The sequence below is a fragment of the Canis lupus genome, chromosome 7 (assembly GCF_011100685.1).
Source record: "Canis lupus familiaris isolate Mischka breed German Shepherd chromosome 7, alternate assembly UU_Cfam_GSD_1.0, whole genome shotgun sequence".
In the NCBI taxonomy this organism is placed as follows: domain Eukaryota; kingdom Metazoa; phylum Chordata; class Mammalia; order Carnivora; family Canidae; genus Canis; species Canis lupus.
The window spans coordinates 70,719,339-70,743,229 of record NC_049228.1 but is presented as its reverse complement, the minus strand read 5'-3'; the positions used below and the strand labels follow the sequence as shown (position 1 = coordinate 70,743,229).

The window sequence follows — 23,891 nt, the reverse complement described above, 5'->3', positions numbered from 1 at the left end:
GCCAACTGGCATATCTGGGCTTGGAGCTAAGACTTTGGTCTCTGGCTACTAAACTTTGGCTCTACCATTGAATTTATCACCAACTTGATGGTGATGATAATAATAATAACAGAGGTAATAATAAGGCTTTTCTGTACTTTGGCATAGAAAATTCATTTTTAGGAATGAGCAAAACGAAATCTGACACAGAAGAGTGATAACAAAATGATAAAAAGAACTAGATTTAATTCCAAAATTTTCTGAGATTTTGGCCAAGTAATTTAAATCTCTTTGTGTCTCAATTTTGGCATCTGTAAAAGGGGATCATGATAATAATATCTAAATGAAGCAACTTATTTCAAATTCTAGGACGTGGTAAGCTTTGGAAGCCTTACAGCCCAGCTGATATAAATGAATTAGATAGGTGAGTGAAATGAATTCATGAAAAATAAATCTGTATATTTGGCTTGAAACAAACATTGGCAGGTGAAACTGTGGGGAGTGCTTGGTGGAGAGACTACTGGCCTGTGTCATGCCACCCCCTACTGACCAGCTCTGTCAAAATTTGGTCCATCTCTTACCAGCTCTCTCATTCTTCTCATTTGTAAAATGGTGATGATAACATCACCTACCTAATAGGGTTATTGTGAATTTTAAATGAAACAGTCCGTGTAATGAGCTTAGTTAGAACAATGATGGCATATAGTAAGCAGTCAATGAATGTGGCCACTCTTACTGTGGTTCATTAAGTCCATCCAGGGAGCTGGGTGGAACTGAAAGAGATATGGGACACATTCAGCCTAATGAATGAAGAGAAAGCTATGTGAATTCACTAGAACCAAATAGGTTAGGATAGTCTACTATAGTTTCTTTTAAGTAGGCTCCATGCCCAGCGTGCATGGAGCACAGTGTGAGGATTGAACTCACGACCCTGAGATTAAGACCTGACCTGAGATCAAAAGTCCAAGGCTTATCCTACTGAGCCACCCAGGCACCCACTACTGTATTTTTTTAAAAAAGAAAACCACTCATAAACATATTAAAACTTTGAGATTTACAAAGCTATACAGATGTGAGATGTTGAAAGTCCCCACTTATGTCATTTACAATAAATATTGCAGTCTCCAATTTATTCTCAGGCAATGAGCATTCCTTTTAAACAAAAAGATATGCCTAAGGGAAAAGATCTTTTAGTCTCCCACCACATGGATTAAAAGATATTTCTAAATAGTGCTCTCAAAGTTGTAAATAGACTGTCAGTCTTTCGGTACAAGGGCAACAGCTGTGGTATCTCAGTGAGTCACTACCCACTTTCTGTTCACGAGGGAACCCAAAATCATCTTGTCCGTAGTAAAGTGAGTTGGTGTGCGGGGGAGGGGTCAATACCTTAAAATTTCTGCACAGAGTCCTTCAGCTAAATTCCTGAAGCTGCAAAGTCACCACAGGCAGACTAATAAAGGACAGAATTGGAAGAACAGAGGTCAAATTCATAAAGACAAATGAAGGGAAGCTGTCTCTACTACATGTATTAAAGCATATTTCTTTCTGGTGATCTTTAAGGAGACATGAAATAAGCCTATATATTTCATATTGTGAAGTCCTTTTTTGATTGAAAAAATCTTCATATATGTGGCCATAAATTGCCTCATTTAAAAAAATCATGTGTGGTTGTTGAGAAACAGATCATAACCCTTTTTCAAGTGCATTGGGGTCTAACCGCCCTCTTAGCAGAGAGTAATAGAATGTTTCCTCCTTTAGAAGCATTGTTTCGTATACATTAAGGTCATTTAGCCTGAACTAAGTGCTTCTTTAAAATCTAAATATCCCTCCAAAGTGTCAGGTGGCTGTATTCCCACACTTTAAAGTAAATTACTTTTACCGCTGACTTTTCTCTCTTTACCTACTGAGGATTTGACCTTGAAGGCAGTGGAGTTTCAAATGGAAGATTAAAATTAAATTAAATTAAAAACTAAATTAAATAAAAAACTGAGGGACTTCTGAGGTGGGTTAGCTCAAATTAAGAATCTTGGTCAGATGTCCAAGGAGTCTTCTGGGAAGGAAGGAGAAGACATTAGGAGATTTGATGAAAATGGAGACTAGATTAATTTAGTTTGTAATTATACTAGGCTTTTCAGAAGCAGATTGTCTGTTTCCAAAAATCCTATGTATGATACTTACACTGTAAATTAATAATACTTGAAGCACTTAATAAAGTCTGCGCTAGTTCATTACAACAGGGTGAATTTTAATGGCTACAGAATTAGTAGGGCCCAAAGCAAAATGAAAATGCAGGCTCCTTGTTCAGAAAGCAAGACAGGAATTGTTAAATATACTAAAGTATAAAACTGTTTGCTTTTTTCTTCCATCTTTCTCTCAACTGATCAGAGTGTATTTTATTTCCTATTTAATGTTGTTCCAAAAAAAGAAAAAAAGTTAAAATTATTATCATGCATTTTACCATTAATCTTTATATTGTGTGATGCAAATATGAGACTATTTAACTTACGTGCAGAATCATCAAAATTATACAATTTGTATATCATAGATCATGTATATATATGTTACTCTTACCAAAAGAGTGGAAACACTACACAAACCTTTTTATTTCACTTCTTGATATATGCCCACTGTACTGACGACACTCTTTCCTTTGGCTCACTAATAGTAAGGAAGAACTGCAAAAAAAAAGAACTATGGCTTTCCCTTTCTCTTTTTATGTCTTTATTTTCACCATAAGCAGCCTGCTAATTCAAGAGGGGGAAATGCAAAAAAAAATAGAGGATATGATAGAATTTCTTGTGTTGGGAAGGAAAATTTTTTCCCTCTTAACTTCTAGGTTCTTTGGCTGGTCTAATAATTAAATCAACATAAGACAGAGTCTCAGGAGAAAAACAAGTTTAATTTCCTATAAACAGGAGCCCATAAAAATATAAGATTCAAAGAGGAAACTAAATCAGGCAGCTTTTATACCTTTCAGGCAAAGAAACAATAAGTTCGTGAAAACTTGACAAAAATAAGTTCAGACTTTGAGTAGTAAATTAGTGAAGAAATAAGAGGGTTTGTTGATATAGCCTTGTCTCAATTCCCTGTCTCTTTACTTCCTGGTACAGGACAGGTATCACTCACGTGGGAGATTTATTTTCTGCTTTCAGGGGACAGAAGAGGCTCAGAGTGTCCTTCTTGCACAGGCTGTGTCCCAAATAACTTTAATTCAAGATAATCAATATGCCACTTTGGTGGCATATTCTGGGTGGCCTGCCCTGAACCCCATCAGTTGTGACTCCGTGTTTCTTAGAATACAATTGCCTTCTGAAGTATAAGCCAAATCCTGATTCCTGTGGAAAGCCACGGCCTCTTGGGATTGTTGGCTTCCCCACTTAGTCATAGACAGAGAATACTTAACCTCACATCGAATCTCCCTGCACTCCCAGGAATTGTGGGTCCACCAGAATTCACCACTATGCATATTATGCATATATGTATATATGTAAATGAGACAGCAAGCGATTGCTAGGGGTGGGCATGCCCTAGCAGATACCCCTTCTTACCCATAGGTTCCACTATCCCATCAGACTTCACCCACAAAAACAATGATTTGAATTAAAAAAAAAAAAAAATTAAGCAAGGGGCTATTCTGAGCATGGGCTCCTGGGCAGTTGCCCAAGTTACACACTCATGCATTCAGCCCTGCCTTGAAGTTTTTTTTTTAAATATAGATTTATATACAAATGACCGGGGATCCCTGGGTGGCTCAGCGGTTTAGCGACTGCCTTTGGCCCAGGATGCGATCCTGGAGTCACGGGATCCCGTCCCACGTGGGACCCCCGGCATGGAGCCTGCTTCTCCCTCCTCCTGTGTCTCTGCCCCCCTCTCTCTCTCTTTCTCTCTCTCCCTCTTTATAATAAATAAATAAATAAATAAATAAATAAATAAATAAATAAATAAATAAATAAACTTTAAAAAAAATGACCAATCACTTAGCAACCTGATATGCAAAAGAAGTTGAAGCTGGCTAGCCCTCGTTTTCTTATGTGCACTAACACTGTCTCAGACATATAGGAAGTCAGAATAAATGCCAACCTTATTCTTATTTCATCATCTGCAGGAATGAGTAGCCTAGGAGGGAGATAGATAGTTTAATTTTGTCTTCAAACAAACACAGTGCTTTATGGACTATAGCATTTCAGCAAATATTAAGATAAGACATGAGACTTCACAGAAATGATGCTGTTTATTTGGTATAAGAGGTAATTGAGTGGGGAAAAAAAAAAAAAAAACCTGAAGAGAAACTGAGTGGAAAGACAGCTATACTGAGTAGGTCTAGTCCTGGCCTTGCTGTTGGCTGCCTGTGGCCTCAGGCATAACACTTCACTTCCCTAGTCCTCATTAACTTCATCTGTAAAAGAGGGTTCATACTCAGATGGTTTCTAGGTTAAAATGTATTTGATTGAAGACACATTTATAAATTAAGTACCCCTTTTTAAAGACACACTTTTAGACTTTATTGAATTCTTTCTAGAATTTCCAAAGGTCCCCAGATGTGCCTTCAACATATGTACACTGGGACCTGCAGTTTGAATAAGCACCTTTTCCACTTTCTGCATCTTCTTTATCCTGAAAGACTGCTACTCATTGCCCGAAATCCAGGGAGATTTGTGACACATTGAGAGACTTAGAGGTCCATGGATTATTTCAGTCCTGTTTTCATTTTTTCTTTAGATCTTTTAGCTCATGCCCAAATCACAATTTACCTCACTACCTGAAAGTTCTACTTCATGACTTATTGAAACGTATTAATATTTTATCAGAAGATTATTTTTGCTATATTTTTAGAAGGGCTGTCAACATATAAAATATGATTTTTATTATATCTTATGGAGAATTGATTTTTTTCACAAAAAAAATAGACTCAATCTTATAGTCAATAGAGAACTAAATATTTGGAAATAAAGGTGGGAGACAGAAGGGAATTATAATGTTGAGTTCCTGTTATAAACCAGGCATTGTGCTTTCTATATATTATTTTTGTTTAACTCCTTCATAATCACTATGGTAGGTGGCAATAAGAATATTAGCAGTTGCCTATGCTAGACCAGAAAGTCTTCCGGAACCTTTTAATGAAACTCCAGCCACACTTCTCTCCCACATTCCAGTATTGCATGACTAACTACCTACATGGCAAGTCCACTGAGCACTGACCTCTCAAGATCAATAAGGCCAGGTAAGTTCATCTTCTTTCCCTAAAAGCCTTTTGTAGCCACAGCCCTTCTCATCTCACGTGATGGTGAAGCTATTCTTCCAGTTGCTTTGGCTAGAAGCCTTGGGGCCATCCTTTTCTCTCTCTTTTCTCTCCATGAAGTACAGGAGATCCTGTTGCTCTCACTTCAAAATAAGCCCAGCATGAATCTGACTGACCACTCCTCACCAGCTCTTCCTGACTTTGAGCCAATGTGGCCTCTCTCTCTAAGCTTTCTGCCTGCCACTATCCTGACCTCCACTGTGATCTGTTCCCAACTGGCAGCCAGGATGAACTTGTTAAAACATAATATGTTAGTGTCACTTCTGAGCTCAAACTTTTGCAGTGACCCCCATTTCACACCGAGGGAAAGCAAAAAGCTGAGCATCCTTGATCCATCCCTCCCTCTACCTTCCCACAGTACTCCCCACTGCCCTACCATTTTCTCTTCTACTAATCTCCCCTTCCTTCTTTCACTCCATCCCTACTGACCACATAATTCCAAAACAACCGCACACACTCCCAGCTTCCAGCCTTAACCTTGGTGGTTCTGTCAGCTTAGAACACCCTTCTTTGGTACATGACTCACTCCCTCACATCTTTCAAGTGTCTGGTCACATCTTACTTTCTTAGTGAGGTTCTCTCACCTCCTAATAACCTCCAGCCCATGTACTCCTCATCCCCCTTAACTTGATCTATTCTTCTTACATCAGTAACATATTCATGTTCTAAAATACTGTATACTTTATTCCTTCACCGTAGTTATTGTTTATTTTCTATTTTCTCACCTTAACTAAAATGAAATGTTCATTATTCTAAGCACTGAGCAGAGTGCTTGACATGTGATAAATGCTCAATAGATCTTTGGGACTTGAGCGAGTGTGTGAGTGAGTGAATGAGTGAATGAATATACAAGTGGTCTCATTTTTTCCCCATACTAACCTGACTAAGGTAGGTTTCCTTGTCTCTATTTTACAATGAAGAAATTGAAACCCAAAGAGGCTAGGTAACTTTCACAACCCAGAAATCCTATAAGAGGCAGAGCTGAGATTAAGAGAAAACTCTCTGATCTGGACCTTTTCCCCTTTATCACACTGTAAAACATGTACTTTATGAAAATATCAGTATTCCATAAAATGTGATGCGTTTACAGTCTCCATCTCCCCTTCTCCATACTCTAAGCCAATTTTTTTTTAAATGAACCTCTTAACATAATGTAACTAAAGTGACTGGCTTATAAAATAACTTGCATGACAAGAATGATAGGAAATGTGTTAGTTAGGACTCTGGCTGCAGAATCGTAGAATCAAACCACTTGAACTAGTGTAAATCAAAAACTTAAAACTAAATGATTTGAAAAATATAAAGTAGAATGCATCATAAGATTATAATGAGCTCATGAGAGCCACAAGGAAAAATAAAGATGTAAGTAAGAGCAGGAAGCAGATGAATTTGGAGAGCTCTCACTCTACCTTCCACGAGTCTTTTTCACTTTTCTTTTCCGGAGATTACCAGTATGTGCTCCCTCTGCCCATAAGGGGCAAGGTGACCACACTCCAGCCATAACTCTTTCACCTTAAATGAGACTGTAGTCTCCTAGTTCCAGATTAGAAGCCCAGTGCAGATGATGCCCCTTCCCTTTAAAGCAAAGCCCAGGGATCAGGACTCACTGACAAACAACTGATGGAGGATACCTCTGAAAGTTGGGGAATGCAGAGAAATGGGTTAAGCAGAACACTCCAAAAATAGATGACTGTCGAACAAAGTGGAACAGTGGAAAACACCCTACTGAATCAAACAGTTTAAGTTGCAATTCCCACTTTGGCTTTTTGTTGATTTTGTTTGTTTCTTTGTTTTTACTTTTGTTCTTAGATGTCTGTACTAAATATTGGTTACGTGGTGATAGGAAAGAGGAAGAAGCAAAAGAAAAAAAACCCTTGGAGTAAAGGAAAATAAGAAAATTAAAGTATAATAAAATACTAGAGATTCTAACTTTTTCCGTTCTGTCACCAACAACTAAATGCCATGGGCAAGTCACTCACTGGTCTTAGTTCCCTTATCCATATAAATAAGGAGATTAGGCAAGAATCAATAAGTTTCCAAAACCAACTTGATCAGGAGAATGAACTGGGGACCCAGTTTAAAATGCAAATTGCCCTAACTTTATTAATAAATATGCTGATTTAACAGCTCTTGCATGACATTCTATAATTTGTATTTTCCTGCAGCTTTCCAGATGATCATGTTGATCAACCATACTTGAGAACCACTAGATCAGATGACATTTGAGACACCTTCTAGTGCTTGCACTCTTTGTTTACATCAATATTTTCTAACTTATGAAACGTTTCAAGTGTAATAAAATTGATTTCTTATTGTAGATCTGGGTGTGTTTTTGAGAAATTTTATAATCTTTTCATTTCGTTTCAGTAGAAAATTAAGAACAATACCCGCACAAAATAGTCTCAATAAATAATACAAATGAATAAATGGCCAGTTCTCTGCTTTAAAATCAACATTTTTTTTGTTATCTCTTTGAGTAATCTTCTCATACATGTAGGGAAAAAATCAGATTCATTCAGTTTACTGGAATATTAAGAATATTTAATAGAATAATTTTATATAAATCAGGACTCCTACCTGAGAGCTACTGATAATAGAGTATCATTTTTGTCTTTTATAATGTGGATACATGAAATATATATATATATATATATGATATTGTTATGCTACTGTAGTTCTTGCATTTGACCACCCGTAGCATCTTATTCTTAACCTATCAGCTTTGTCAAGCTCAAAATATTGCTCAGCAGAGAATTGTATTGGCCCCGATCTTTCTGAATGCCACGTTTTCTTTTTGGAAACAAATACAGTGTTATAGATTTCTAAAGGGGTCAAACTTTGAGGCAGAGATTCTGGAATGTCATTCTGTCTTTGTGCCTATTAGCTGAGTAAAATTGGGCAAAACACATCACCTCTTTGGGCCTCCAATTCCTCTTCTGTGAAATGAATTCCATATTCATTCAGGCACTGTAATTCCTATAAATAATTAGGAGGTAAAAAAAATATTCATACCAGTATTCTTAAATCTGAAGATCACTTTATCTTTGTTTAATACTTAGATCTACTATTTTTCTCATTCTCTATGGACTTTCTTTTAATATGCTACCTAGAACCACAAAATTATATTGCTCAAGCAGAATTCTGTTGATACCTATGCTTTCCAACACCAGATCATTTTTGTGACACAAGTCCCTTTCTTTGTGAACTTTTAGAGAAGAAAAATGACAGCTCAGCATAAAGCATGTGATATGATTGGAAAAGTTACCTCCCATGACTCTGGGCCTACTTACAATTCCATTTTCTCACTCTCTTCAGAAAGCATCAATAATTAGGGGTCATGTTTTGTTTTGAGCATCAGCAAGCCTGTGGTAGTGTACTTGGGATTATGCCCTGCCTGATTTGTGTCCTCCTGTGATGTCAGAAGAACCACCCTGGGAAGATTGATACCTCTAGCCCTTTATTTACAGCTGCTTAGTTGCAGCAAAAAATGATAAAATGATAAAAGAAATAATACACGGGAAGTGAATACAGTCCTGTGTGTATAGTGTATCTTACAAAATCAAAAGATCAATGTGTGCATTTTATTGCTTTTTAACGAATATAAAAAGTTAATAGTAGAATACCAAACCCAGTTATTGTGGTGACATTATACTTTATTCCTGGTGGTAGATTTTATTTTCTGGGAAGCACAAAACTACATGATGTATATAACATCATGCAAAAACACATTCATGTAAATTTTCTGTAGAATTCCCTTCTCACATCACTGAATTTAATGTTTGTCAGAGTAATTCTTTTTTTTTTTTTTTTGTCAGAGTAATTCTTAAGAGAACTTAAGTATCTTTTTTTTTTTTTTTTTCAGGTTAGTTCTTAAATCTATTATTGTGTTTTGTTATGTTTCAGAACAGCTGAGCATCACAAACCAAGAGTGACAGCCAGTTAAAAAAAAACAAACAAACAAACCTGAAGAGTTTGGATCTTTTTCTGCCTTAGAAGCAAGAAAAATGGAAAATTGATAATCAAAGGTAAAATTGTGTCATTTCTTCTAATATAACACAACCCTATGGCTTCTTTTCCAGCTATCTTACGGAAAACAATTTCTTTCTTTCTTTTTTTTTTTTTTTTTTTTTTTTTTTTGATAACATGGTATATTCAAGCATAAATATTCCTGGTTTGTAATTCCAGACATATTAAGAGGCTGCTGAGTACAGACTGTGATTTTTAACTCCCTGGTTTGCTTGTTACAGAATGTAAAAGAGACATGTTTTATATGTTTATATGTTTAGTCTTCATTCTTGTTGTTAATCTAGAATGGCAGATGAGGTAAATGCCGTTTTCCTGACTGTGGACCAAAATAGTGTACTTTGCATTAAGCATAGAATTACAAAATTAGATGGCATCGTATCAGCTTTTAACTTTTTTTCTTTTTAGTGTTGGGCAGGTTTGAACTTATCAGTACTTATCAGTACAGTGTGCTCACCAAGATCTACATGCTCTAAGAAAGGCAGTGGAGACACTTGAGACAATGCTGTATCTCCGCTCCACTCCTTTCCTATCATTATGGAGTTTTGAGAAGGAAAAAAAAGGAGATTCTTAATAATGTACAAATCTGAAACACCACATATGAGGTGTCTAATCAGGAGATTAAAATTGCTGAATGTATTAATAAGCTGTCATCTTTCTTGGGGTTGCTTGCTTGAGACAATGATTTGAGCATGGTGATTAACTGGGAAGCTCATCCTAAGGATGGGAGTTAGAGGTCAGAGAGTGTAAATTGGGGAAGAAGCAAAGGCCAAACCAAGTGGGGAGTAGAAGGCCCTCAATGCGGACTGCAGGAGCATTATTCCCTGGGACCTCTGGAAGCTTGGGGGACCTCCCAGAATTTCTGCCTGAAGGACTTGTGGCAAGAGGTTTATCCACTGGGTTTTCCCACATTGGTTGTGGATTGGTCCCAGGGGCATTGACAACCCCTGCAATGTGGGGCTGTGCTGGCATTGCATGGGGCTGGAATCACCCAGTGGTCACTTGAGTTTGGATGCTAGAAAGGTGAAGAGAACCCCAGCTGGCGCAGAACCATCTGTCTGTGCAGCTATGGCTGAAATCATAGGTGGGCCAAGGGGTGTGATACAGGGAACCAGAGGCATCCATTAGATTTCCTTTTAACTTATTCTAAATCATAAAATAAATCACATATTCCTCCTAAATGATATACCTCCAGGAAGAAAATGTTTTGTGCTATATTGAAAAGTTAAATCCAGGTGTCATAGAACCAGAGTGAACTATATTTCAAAATTAATTTCATCAATAAATTGTTTGTGTTTAGAGTGAGATGTACAACTTGGTCCACAAGTACATTTGAGATATTATATAGTAAAATACAAAGTATGACCCAAATGTTGGAATAAAGACAATGGCATTTCATTAGATCTGTACTTACTACTACTAAGTGTAGATGATTTTATGTACAAGAAGGTGTCTGGATACACAGAAAACCAATTACCATCTTTCCTGTTTGGAAATAACCCAGTAAGCAATGTCATCACTTGTGTGATAAGAGTGACTTAATTATGCATGTCTGAGCATAATGGTACAAGGATGGTCAGCTTGTGAAGTGGATTTAACACATTAAAGTGAATCAGGGGTTTTTGACAGATTTAAGTAAGGTCAGGTGAAGGCTTCAGTTGTGTTGTGACGTAGCAGATCCTATGTTCAGAGGAGGACTGTCATTTGTGAACTCACCAAGAAGCTATACAAACAACCAGCAACAAACATTTAAATTGATTTACATTAGCATCCATATTGCTAGTGAAGGAAATGAAATGTGGGCATAGAGGAGGAACAGCAGAGAGAACCAGGGGAGGTAGTGACAGATGGCAAGGCAGAAATACCAAAGGGTACACAGAATCAGACTATGGGATGAAGGAAACCCTGTGACAGTGGAGAGAGATCTCTTAAGAAGAACCACATCTGAGGGCAGAAGGTGAACAGAGTGAATGGTCCCAGTTAATATTTGAGGCTGACAAATTCATGAGTCATCAAAGATTAAGTTACTTTGTCTTCTCAACCTGAACAATGCAGTTGCCCCTCCGTGGGCTCATCAGGCTGTAAAGTCTTCCAAAACAAAAGCTCTGATCATGGCTGTGCTTTGCTCAGAAAATATTCTCTAATTTATCAATCTATCATTGTCCAAACTTCTTAACCAAACATGTAAAAACTGCCACTCTTAAGTTTTCAGACTTACTTATTCCTTGGCTTCCCCCACCAGTGGTCTAGACCATTGTGTATAATGCAAATTCTGTAGTTTATCAAGTCTTCCAAGTGATTTACTGTTTTTTGGCTCTCCAACATAGATTGGCCTGGGATAAGGCCCAAGAATTTGCATTTCTAACAAGTTCCCAGGTGATGTTGCCAGTCCTGAGACCTCCTTTGTGAACCACCCTGTGAAAACAAACATGTAGACTGGCTACTACTAATTCCCACATTGCAGTTTGAGTGAAAGACTGATTGCAGTAAAAGGGCTCCCTTGCCAACATCACCATCGTGGGAAGGTATGCTAGTTTAAGAACAGTCTGAGTCTTCTGGTCAGTTATTATTTCCATATCATAAAATTCCCAACGATAAGCTTTGTGATAGATGTTTATATCCCCTCCTGGGTTATAGACATTGTAGACCTATACATATTTGTTGGAGGGAGGGATGGATGGATGGATGGATGGATGGATGGATGGTTGGATGGATGAATGGATCGATGGACAGATAAATGGATGGAAGGAAGGAAGGACAGATGAATAGGTTTGGCAGCCAAGGGTTGGTTTCAGCAAGAAACTTATCTTCTTATGAAGAAGTTGCTCTGGGATATGCCATTAGGGAAAGACTGATTTCCTTCACATGAAAACCTTCTTATCATGTAAGACTGTACGCAGTATATAAGACATTGAATTAGATGGATTAACTCTACGTATCCAGAGCCTGAGTGTCTGGCATCAATCATATTGTGCTCCTTAATAAGCAGAGTCTTTCACAAAAGACTTTTTTGCTATTTGATTGAGTGCAACAGGGGGCAAATGTCATTTATATCAAGGAAAATTGTACATTTCACTTTATAAAAGAACCACTGGGTATGTGAGACCAGGAAATCACATCCATTTAATAAATTTCTTTGCAAACGTCTCTTCCTTGAGTTTAAATTTTGCAGCTGCAGCATAATTTGAGTGTTTATTCACATGTAGGACAATTGTGCTTTCTGGGTTTTGCTTTCTCGCATTCAAATGTGTTTGTGTAGCGACGTTGCACATTTTCTCTTCGCGTCTCTTATCTGCGTACATCATCCCATGATTGGCTTGGTAAATTTATCCTACTTTTCTTGCTAAAATAACTGTTCCTGCTGTCTGCTTTCTGCCTACTCTTTGATTTATTCCAGAAAATGGGCTCAATGCCGACTTTTATAGCTCAGTGTGAAATTTATTCTGTATGTTTCTAAACCAAGTTCCCACATATTTTTTTCTGTTATGTGATCCATAGTGATGTCAGCTTTAAAATGCACACTTGAAAAAGCCTATTAGGATTATGTATTAGCATAAATAAGAACAATCAATGATGACATGAATCTTGACATTTTCTTTTTGAGGATTTGTTTTGTAATTCACTTTAATAGTAGAAAATTCACATGTTCACGTCCTGTTACGGCATGCCTAATGGGAAACGTAAAGGAAAAGTCTAGTTTCAACTTTGTTATTACTTTAGTGCATGCCCTTGGCTGAGTCCTTACACCTTAGTTGCCTCCATTATAAAATGAAAGCTTTAGGATCACTGTCCCTGGGATTCATGCCAGTATCTTATCTTGCAATGTCAGGATGCAGATCATATGAAATGCTCCTTAAAATCAGGCACAGAAGTGGAGTTGGTCAATACACTTACACAGCACATGTGTGACAGTGAAGTTGAAGGAGCAGGATTTTGGATCTAGAAAAATCTGAGTTCAAAACCTAACTCTTTCCCTAATTCCCAATATGAGCTTGGAGAATTTCCTGTACCACTCTACATACCTTAGCATTATCCTCTGTGAAATGAGGGCAGGGTTGGTAGTACCTGCAAGGTTGCTTTCAAGATTAGAGATAATCCAAAAAATATCCAGCACTCACATGCCAAACATGCATAGCTCTGAGAATCTGTGCCAGCCTCTAAGCTGGCCAGAGCCCAAACCATGGTTTTAAAGGTTAACAGAAGATTACATTCTTCGCCAATATAATTCTACCAGGCTAATAAATGTTTATTTGTGACTCTGAAAAATGAACAGGATTTAGAAAACGTACCCATAATTTAGTTGTCCGAGACTGGCAACACTTATGGGAAAGCTCAACATAGTTTTTCATGTAGACAGGACACCTGGTTCTACGCAATGAGAATGATTATCCACAGCAAGAGGAGCCCCTTCAGGGTCAGAGCATGAAGTCTGCAAGTTGCATTCTGTCTCCTGTTTTGTCATCTAGCCACATTTTGGGCAGAAATTAAAAAAAGGATTCTTCAATCCTTTCAAGACATGGGTTTAGCCTGAATAATTGTTCATACACTCTTGGTTTGTATCTGATTCCAGTAAGTTAAAAGGTATTCCTTTTTTCCCCTTTCTTGTCCTCTAAAAAAAGGATTTTTATAACCAATTTGCCTGATGCAATCTTTTACCCCGAAGCAAAAAAGAATCAAATTTTAGTCAACAGATGATGCATTTACTACAGGATTCATGCAAATATTAAATATTTTTCTGTTCTTTTTAAGTGTTTCTGAGGCTGAATTGTCATTTTGATATTGATGAGCCACAGTGCTTTCTCAGCAGTAATTCAGATCTGCCTACTTAATAGGAGTAGATCAATAAGGCTTTGGTGGAATAATTCATCAATCTTAGCAGAAGACCCAATCCTGTTGTTTCTCTCTATTTCAATCTTCTGTCATTCCTGTGCATGCTTATGCATTTTGAGATAAATCTTACTATTTACTCTTGTATACTTTTTATGTCAGAAATAATTTAGGAGCTCAGAACTAGTGGTGCTATTTGAGTACCTTGATGATTTCAGACATCTGTAGGAAAACAAAAATCTAATTGTGGAATGTTGTGTTTATTTGTCATATCTTAGAGACATATCATAGTCAAGATGAAAATCATACTGATGAGGCTGTTTCAAGCCCTAGGAAGGAGAGCGTGCAAGAGAAACACACACACACACTGCATGGTGGTGGTTGTCATGGTGGTGATATTGTTTACTTAGAAACACTGGTCCTCTCACAGTAGCGTAGTTATATGTAACTATAACTAGTTATTAAATATATTGTGTATATTTAATATATAAATATATAATATTAAATCTTAAGATTATGATTAATAATATTAAATGTTAATAATATATTTCTGTATAGACCAATTATTACTAAAGATATTTTTAATGAAATGATTATTAAGTACTCTCTGAAAAAAAACTTAAATATTCTTTGCTGGATGATAGAATAACTTCATTATCAATAGATTGCAATAGACTTTATCACAACTCACATATTTGAGTGTTGACTCTGTAAGAAAACCCAAGGATAATGCTTACTATGCAGTAAAATGATACAGCTTCACAAGAATTATTTTAAAAGGAAAAAAGAAAAAAAGCATGTTAGTCAAATTTATTTGATTCTTGTTGTATTATTATCACATGCTAGAAATTTTCACCTAAAATATCTTATTTATTTAAAAACTATGTTTATGGAAAAGGTAATACTATTTGAAGCAACCCAGCATTGTCACTGGGATCCTTTTATCCTTCTCTATAATCTCGGAATCGTAACTCAAATGAGGTACAAACTTGAGAAAATAATCATGAAGATGATGCACACTGCCCATCTCTCTAGCAATTCAGATATTTGATATTCTTGGCATCTCTTTATGATTAAAAACATAATAGCAAACACAGATTAAATATTTAGGTATATGCTAGCATGGGGAGGCATAATTTTATCTCATCCCTCTGAGGGTCTTCACCTGGGTCTGAGAATTTTAAATTAACATAAAATGGATCAACAGGGGAAAAGCTTCAAATTTATTTGCATTTAAAGTGACATGGGAGTCTTCATAAGGAAATGAAGAGCCAAAGAAGTGGCAAGACTTCAAAGCTTTTATAGTAGGTTGAGCAAAGAGAGACAGTTGTGGAAACGTAACCAAAGAACATGGGGAGGTAAAAGGAAGATAAGAAGGTACTTTAGCAAGATCTGTTTGTACAACATTCTTTCTGCCTCCACTCCTTGCTTTGGTGATAAGAATGTTTCCTATTCTTTCTGATACAGGAAGGATATCTTTCACATGGGAGTTTTATCTTGTACTTTTAAGAAGCAAAGGGGAGGTCAGATGCAGAATGTTCTCGTATCTGTTTTTCAGATGCCTTTGGCTCAAAGTAATCCTTATGCCAAGGTGGCAGGTTTGGGGCAGCATATTCTGCACCCCTTCACCAGGCATTGCTGTAAGCACTTTACCTGAGCTACTTCACTTCATCCTTACTATAACCCTCTGAGGAACCATAAGAAGAAATCAACAAATCCACCACCATAGGGCACCTGGGTGGCTCAGAGGTTGAGTGTCTGCCTTCGGCTCAGGTTGTGATCCTGGGGTCCTGGGATCAAGTCCTGCATCCGGCTTCCCCACAGGGAGCCTGCTTCTCCCTCTGCCTATGTCTCTGTCTCTTTCCGTCTCTTGTGAATAAATAAATAAATAAAATGTTAAAAAAAAAAATCCACCACCATAGTAACCAATCCCAGGATGCTTTTCTCAGTGATCCATGAAGCTCACAGAAGATTCATTGGAGGTAGCGTGGTGTTCACATATTCTCTCTATCATGTAGAGGATATGAACAACAGACTAAGTTTCATTTACTGGTCATGTAGAGACGTCTTCATCTGACAATTGGAGAATATCTCTTCTTCCCACTTGTATATTGTACATTTACGTATACAAGCGAATGTATGGTATTTTAAAATTATGTACCGAGCCATAAATCAATTCTAAAATGTACTTTCCATGTTACAGATGAAGACACTGAGATATGAAGGGACTAAATAACATGGCAAAGAGCACAGAGCTAGTATGCAGCAGAGCAGGGCACAGACCTAGCCTGCCATCAGAGCCACTCAGCTCTAGCATTATCTGTCCTCACTGGTGGTCATACAGGTGGAAGACAAAGAGCTGGTCTTTAGGAAATAATTTGTATATCAAGAGAAGAGAGGCAGAGGGTAAACCCAATTCATTATGTAATGCTTTGAAGCAAGGATGTTGTCAGTTTGGGATAAACCAATTAGAATGTTATGCCACCTATGAAGCTAGACTTCTAAGAAAACAATCCCAGCCATACAGTAAAAGTAGATTTTAAAAGTTGCCAAAGGTTTAAATAGCGAAAGCAAGGCAGAAATGACGTAATTTGAGTTATTACCTGAAATTAATTTTTTCACAACTCAGACCTGAATTATTGATCATGTTTAAGGCCTCAAACATGAGGACACCCACTGATGTTTTCACGGTCACATCAAACTCATGACAAACTCCTTTCATGACCCTCTCCCTTATCCACAGGGCACACATTTCAAGAAGCTCAGTGGATGCACAAACCACAGATGGTACCGAATCTTATATCCACTATGTTTTTTTCCTAAACGTACACACCTATGATAAAGTTTAATTTATAAATTCGGCACAGCAAGAGATGAACCACAATAACTAGAAATAAAATAGAACAAGTATAACAATATAGTATAATAAATGTTATGTGACTGTGGTCTCTCTCTGTCAAAATATCTTATTGTACTGTACTCACCCTTCTTCTTATGATGCTGGGAGATGGTCAAATGCCTACGTGATGAGATGAAGAGAGGTGAATGACCGTAGGCATTGGGGCACAGCGTTAGGCTACTATTGACCTTCTGACAACAGGGCAGAAGGAGGATCATTTGCTTCCAGATCACACTTGACCATGGCTAACTGAAACCACAGAAAGCAAAACTGTGGATAAAGGGGACTCCTGTATTTCCAAAACTGAACTCATATACGCCCCCTCCCATCTGCTCCTCCCTCTTGTGCTATTCTCTGGCCCCATCTATGCCGCCACTACCCACACACCCAACTGCTTAAGTTAGAAACCCAGGAGTCATCTATGAAATCTCTTTGCCCCCCACCCTTGGTAAACTTGAATGAATTTGTTGAATGAAATTCCATATCCTCCATCTAATACTTTAATCCCCAAGTTAGACAGTTGACAGAGAAAGTGTAGAGATGAGACTGGATGCTGTTCTGATGGTTTCTAATGTGTTTTGGTTTTTCTGCCCATATTGTTCAATTCTCCTATATGGTTTTGTTTTAGGTTTAGGGGGATGTTTTTGCTTTTTATTGATAATGGTAGTATTGCTGTTGAGTGTAAGTACATTCATAGAGGATTCACTATAGAGCAGTGGAGATATTTTCTCCTCTCCAGGAAGTATTGTGTCTGTTGATAAACATAGTGCTTTGCCTTTGACATACACACACACACACACACACACACACACACATGCACCCACTCTGAGTGGGATTGCCCTCTTTAATTATGTCCCCTGGGGGAAAAATCAGTTTCCTGGCAAGGTAGCTTTCCTAATCAAAGTCTTCCTGGGTCTTAAGTAATAAGAAACTCAAATGTTTCAAACTGAAACTTACAGTGGGGCTTAATTGGGAATGTATTTTTATCTCCTTTGGGGATCAAAAAACTTTAAGTGTTACATATTTAGAAAATATTTCGTGAGGGACACAAGGAAGGTTTCACCCATTTTGATCCATTTCTATTTAAGAGAAGTTTCTGGTAAATAAACGTACACATTGGTATCAAAAGCCTGAATAATTCATCTCTTCTGTGACTTTTAAATTACTGCTTTCCAGATAATTTTTCACTTGAATGTATTTCTAAGTATAGAAAATTTTGCATTGATAGAATATGAAGGAAGGTGCCTTGGGCAGGTAAACTGGAGGCCTGAGTTCCAATTGGAATTTAATGGGAAGATGAACTCTGCCCCTTAACCTCCCACCCCAGGGAAAGAGTTAACGGAGAAAGAAAGGAATTATGGATTGAACTTCAGGGAAGCCCTTCATTTAATGGGCAGGAGAGGAAGAAGGAGTTAGCTATATAAAGTCCAAAGAAAATCAGAGCTGAACCATAAATGGTCACAAACAGATTTTACTCAGGACTATTATAATAGGGAGAAAGAGACTCCAATGGAGAACAGGGTTCAATTCCAAATACATCACAGACAAGTAGGGATTTTTAGCCAGAGTAGGGAGTGGGGATCAGAGGATAGAAATGACTAAGGGTAAACCTCAGGAGTTAAGAAAGGACTCTGGTGAATCAGACTTTACAGGATTCTTACTGAAGGCAGACCAGGGTGATCAGATACAAGAGTAGAGAGTGAAGAATTTGATCAGATATTGAGGATAACCAGTTATGGAGGGTGAAGTGTTCCCTCTAAACTGATTTAAAATTAGGGGATCCCTGGGTGGTGCAGCGGTTTAGCGCCTGCCTTTGGCCCAGGGCGCGATCCTGGAGACCCGGGATCAAATCCCACATCGGGCTCCTGGTGCATGGAGCCTGCTTCTCCCTCTGCCTGTGTCTCTGCCTCTCTCTCTCTCACTGTGTGCCTATCATAAATAAATAAAAATAAAAAAAAATAAAATAAAATTCTTGCTACAACCAGGCAATGCAAGCCTGACAAGGACAGACACTGAACCTGAGGTAGAGGCCCAGACAGCTCAGAGGAGCCTGAGGAAAGTTAGTCAGGGAAGTAGTCTTTGTCAGGAGGACGCACAGCCAGAGGACGGATGGTTTTTGTCATGCAGGCTAAAAAGTAAGTTCCAAGATTCAGACTAGCAAATTCAATTAACAAGGTCGTATCATAATTTTAAGCTCAGCAATTTCTTTCACATATGACATCTATTTGGTAAGTTTTGAGGGGTTATAATTTGTAAAATTATAAAGTCAGTCATCCCATCTCACTTCTCTGACTTCTCCATCTTTTAAAAATAAGACCAACATTACCTCAACGTCAAAATTTTGATGTCATCTTTGTCTCTCCCTTCATCCCATTCCTACTGATGCAGCCCCTCCCTCAATCTTGGTGTTTTTTTCCCCTGGTGCTTTCAGATCCCCTTCCTTTCCCAGCATCCTCTCCATCACTCTAGGTCAGGTCCCCACTGCCTCACAACCCAGTGGCTATAGTAATAACACTACCAATATTTGTGCCTCATACTAACCTCATTCTACAATTCTATTTCACAAGCCATCCTTAGATTCATCTCCCCAAAATACCATTTCTGGTACATTTTTATAATTAGTATTTGTTAAATCCTTATAGACCAGACACTACAGTAAGTGTGCTATTTCATTTAATTCCTAGAATCAATTTTTGTTTGTTTTCTGAAAGAGAGAGAAAGAGAGAGCAAGGGGGAGGGGCAAAGGGAGAGGGAGAGAGAGAACCTCAGAAAGGCTCCACGCCCAGCACAGAGCGTGATGCAGGGCTCTCGATCTCACAACTCTGAGATCATGACCTGAGCCAAAATCAAGAGTCAGATGCTTAACAAAATGAGCTACCCAGGCACCCCTTGAATAAATTTTAAACAGTAGGTTTTATTATTTCTACTTAGCAAATGAGCAAATTAATCTTTAAGAGTTTGAGTAACTTACCTAAGATTGCAAAAATTAAGTAGAAAAATCTGTCTGCCTCCAAAACGTGAGCCCTTAACCATGTCGCATATTATCTTCTGTGGCTGTGTGTGGAAGGAGTGCTGGCAACTCTGGGGAGACACAGCTCAGCGAACTACAGTTAGATTTTGAGGGAGCCCCTTGACCTCACCAAATGGATAAAAGCTTATTCAAGATTTTTAAGCAGGGGATGTGGAGGGACACATTTAGATGGTGAATGGGTTTGAATGATTAAAACTAGGGAATGAATCTCTGCCCACCATGAGCCTTGGCCTCAAAGCATGTGCCATCTACTCTGTATGGGATGTTCTTACTGAATTCCTCACCTCACAAGTCTTCTAGACATTCCTCCAAGGTCATCTTCCTGGAGACGGGGTATGTCTCTCCTCCATACCCTTACAGCCTCTACCCAAAGCACTTAGGATGTCAGGAGTCTATCATGTTGCAGACTGTTGTGCAGTGGTTCACATTTGATTCTCACAATCATGTTGACACATTTCTACCCTTATTTCCAAGGTGAGGAAAATAAGGCTCAAGAATTTTGCATGACTTAACCTTCCTAGATTGTATCTGAATCATCTTTGTGTTATCAATGCCTGGTACCTACTAAGTGCTCAATAAACATGTAAGGAGTACAACAATCACCTTTATCTGTTTATATATTTTATTTTATTAAAAATACTTAAAACTCCTAGATATAGGAATTATCTTTTCCACGTTTTCATGTTCCTCATAATGCCTAAGTGCATTGCACAGAGCAAATAAAAGTAATTCATTTATTTATCTAGATAGGTCTTCATTGTACTTACTCCCATATGATTTTGAATGCAGCACACTTTAGGGTAGGGCTTTTTGTTTTTTTGGGGGGGGGTTGGGGTTTTTTAAGATTTTACTTATTTATTCATGAGACACAGACAGAGGGTTTTAAATGAATATTGTTTTGGTAGAAATTTATTTAAATGAATATTGTTTTGGTAGAAATTAGTATAATGCCAGATTCTCTTGGAAGACCATTTCTGCCCTAGAATTATATGATATTTATAAGCCAGGTAAATATTGTACCTGGTAGAATGAAAATAGAGGTGGAAATAGTACCAACTCTTAGTGAAACTTGACTATGTAACAGGCACTATGCCATTCACTTGACATATAATATATCATTTAATTCTCTTAAGACCCTATGGAGTAGGTATTATTTTTACCCCCCCCCCCCCCATATCAGTGAGCAAGGAAGGCACAGAAAGTTAAGTAATTTCTTCAAGATCACACAGCTAGTAAGTGGCAGACTGGAGTTTGAATCCAGGTACCATGCCTCAGAGTCTATATTCATTCTCTCAATTAATAAGTATATTTTTACCCTTGTATATAGTAGTCTTCATTTTAGGCTCTAATAGATGGTCAGTGAGTTTCTATTTGATTGCTTGAGGTCTAGCAAGGGTATTTGCTGACTGATGTATAAAAGTGGAATTATTTTTTAGTGGTCGATGACTCATTTCAGTTGAAAAAATTATTTGTCTAAACCACTCATTTTTAGTATTCACATTTTACATGCTGTACCAATTCATCCTCAATTAAAAGAAAGCACTTGCAAAGTGACTAGGAAATAGTCAATTATTGTTTGAGCTGCCAAGCTTCAGGAATTAGCATCCTAGAATTTGCAAAAATGTTAAGCCAGGAAAAAGAAGTCCTGAAACACCATTTCAACGGCTTTTGAAATTCTGTCAGATATTGGTAATTGTATTATAATTTAAATTTTGGAATCATGGAGTTTTAGAATTGGATGGGAAGTTTGAGATTATCTGTGCCAACTTTCTACTTAATGCCAGAAGTGTTCACACACATTTGGGAAATAAGACATTTGATAAATGTTCCTCTAACATTTATGTAGAGTTGATGGAAACAATCCAGGGAATTTTTTATACTATTATATAACTTTGTGCCTTTGGCTAGCAAAATATTACAATATTTAGCCAATCCAGTCCAGCAGGGGCTCTTAACTACTCCTTCCTGGGTCTTTCCCATGCTTACACCTGACCCTTTGAGAAAAAGCTTGCCAAGCTCTGCTCTGAAGTATTGTAGCTCTTTATGTTTTATTTTTAAATCTTATTTCTCATTTCTTCCATCATGTGGAATAAAATGATTGACAGAATAAACAATACAAGCACAAAGAGCCTACACATGGCTTGACTTTCTTCCCACTATGTCTCATGAGTAATTGTTCTTTCTCCTTCCCTCTCCTACCTCCAACCTGCCCCGCATCTCCCTCTCTCATACTCACACTTTTTCCTGAAGCTGATAAACTGGACACAATGGTGGTCTTTCTTTCTTTCTCACATTCAGTCTGCATGTCATCAGTTGCTCTAGGATACAAATAACGTTGTTGCATAATATACGTCTAAAAAGACATAGTCATCCTGTTTATGATCATTTAAAGATATAATTTATTGGTACCACATGTGTATGAAACTGAATGTTTTTAAACAAAATTAGATGCAGGGGACACTTGGGTGGCTCAGCGGTTGAGCGCCTTCCTTCCGCCCAGGGCGTGATCCTGGAATCCCGGGATCGAGTCCCACATCGGGCTTCCTGCATGGAGCCTGTTTCTCTGCCTATGTATCTGCGCCTCTCTCTCTCTCTCTCTCTCTCTCTCTCTCCCTCTCTCTCTCTCTCTCTCTCTCTGTGTGTGTTTCTCATGAATAAATAAATAAAATCTCTAAAAAAATGAATTAGATGTAAGTAGTCACTTTTTCAGTAAATCCTTCTCTATGTGGCCCTGCCCTCTCCACTGCCTTTCTCATGATCTCTCCCACGGGCTACCTCCTCATCAACCAAGGCAGACAGTTTTCTTAAACGTATTGTAAAAGGCTACTTCTCACTACTCCTTCTGCCCACTCTCTGGTATTTTTCCTGCTTCCAAAGTCATGAGGGTCTTTGTTACAATATCATCATCTCCGTGTGGCCTTCGATAACATTCTTTAATGCCTGCCTCAACTCTTTTTTTTATGACATTCATGACATTCATCCTAATATGTAGTTTTCTCATTGTCTACATTTGGTTTATATGTGTATGTGTGTGTGTGTCTGTCTGTCTGTCTGGGTCTGTGAGGTGATACTACTCTTTCTACGGGAATATAAACTTCACAAGGTTAAGGAGTGAATCTGTTTTGTCTACCACCGTTTTCTAGTTTCTAATATAGTACCCAATAAATAAATGTCAAATAAATGAATGTCCTGAAATTATAAGTGTCAAAATGGTCAGAGACACTACTACATATCCAATTGCCATTGGTATTTTTAACGATTTTGCTGATCCCATTTTTTTGCATTTTTTTTTTACTACTAGATTACTTATCATTGAACAGTCATTATTCCAGATACTGTGTGCATACATCCCTTTCTTCTTCACTGATGGTAAGATAGGTATATTTGTCTCAGTAATGCCTCTGGAATTTACATATTCACAAAATTTGGGAAATTGGAAATAGTCATCTGTCTATATAACTGAGAAATATTTTTTAGATTACATAGAACTTCAAGAATAGCCTGAAAGACAACAGGAAGGGAAGGTATCTAATGTTTTTGTAATGAAATTGAATCTAATAGTTTTGAGTGGTTTTAAAGGTTTTTTTTTTTTTTTTTTTTTAATTTTACTTATTTGAGAGAGAAAGCATGCAAACAGGGGGAAGGATGAGGGGTGGAGGGAGAAGCAGGCTCCCCACTGAGCAGGGAACCCAAAGTGGGGCTCAGTCCCAGGACTTCAGGATCATGACCTGAGCCAAAGGCAGCCACTTAACTAACTGAGCCACTTAGGGGCCCGACTCTAATAGTTTTTTATCACAGTGTTAAAGAAGGCATATAGCAGAAAGGCAAATGAC

General features: G+C 37.8%; 1 protein-coding gene across 4 annotated transcripts in view; it reads left to right on the top strand.

The window, feature by feature from the left end:
- DLGAP1 (DLG associated protein 1) overlaps positions 1–23,891 on the top strand; it is an 870,774-nt gene that overhangs the window by 278,915 nt on the left and 567,968 nt on the right. For all 4 annotated transcript variants that reach the window (XM_038543734.1, XM_038543736.1, XM_038543735.1 and 1 more), the window contains one exon: positions 9,182–9,303. The gene's annotated coding sequence lies outside the window, so the exon portion shown is untranslated. The remainder of the gene's footprint in view (positions 1–9,181; positions 9,304–23,891) is intronic.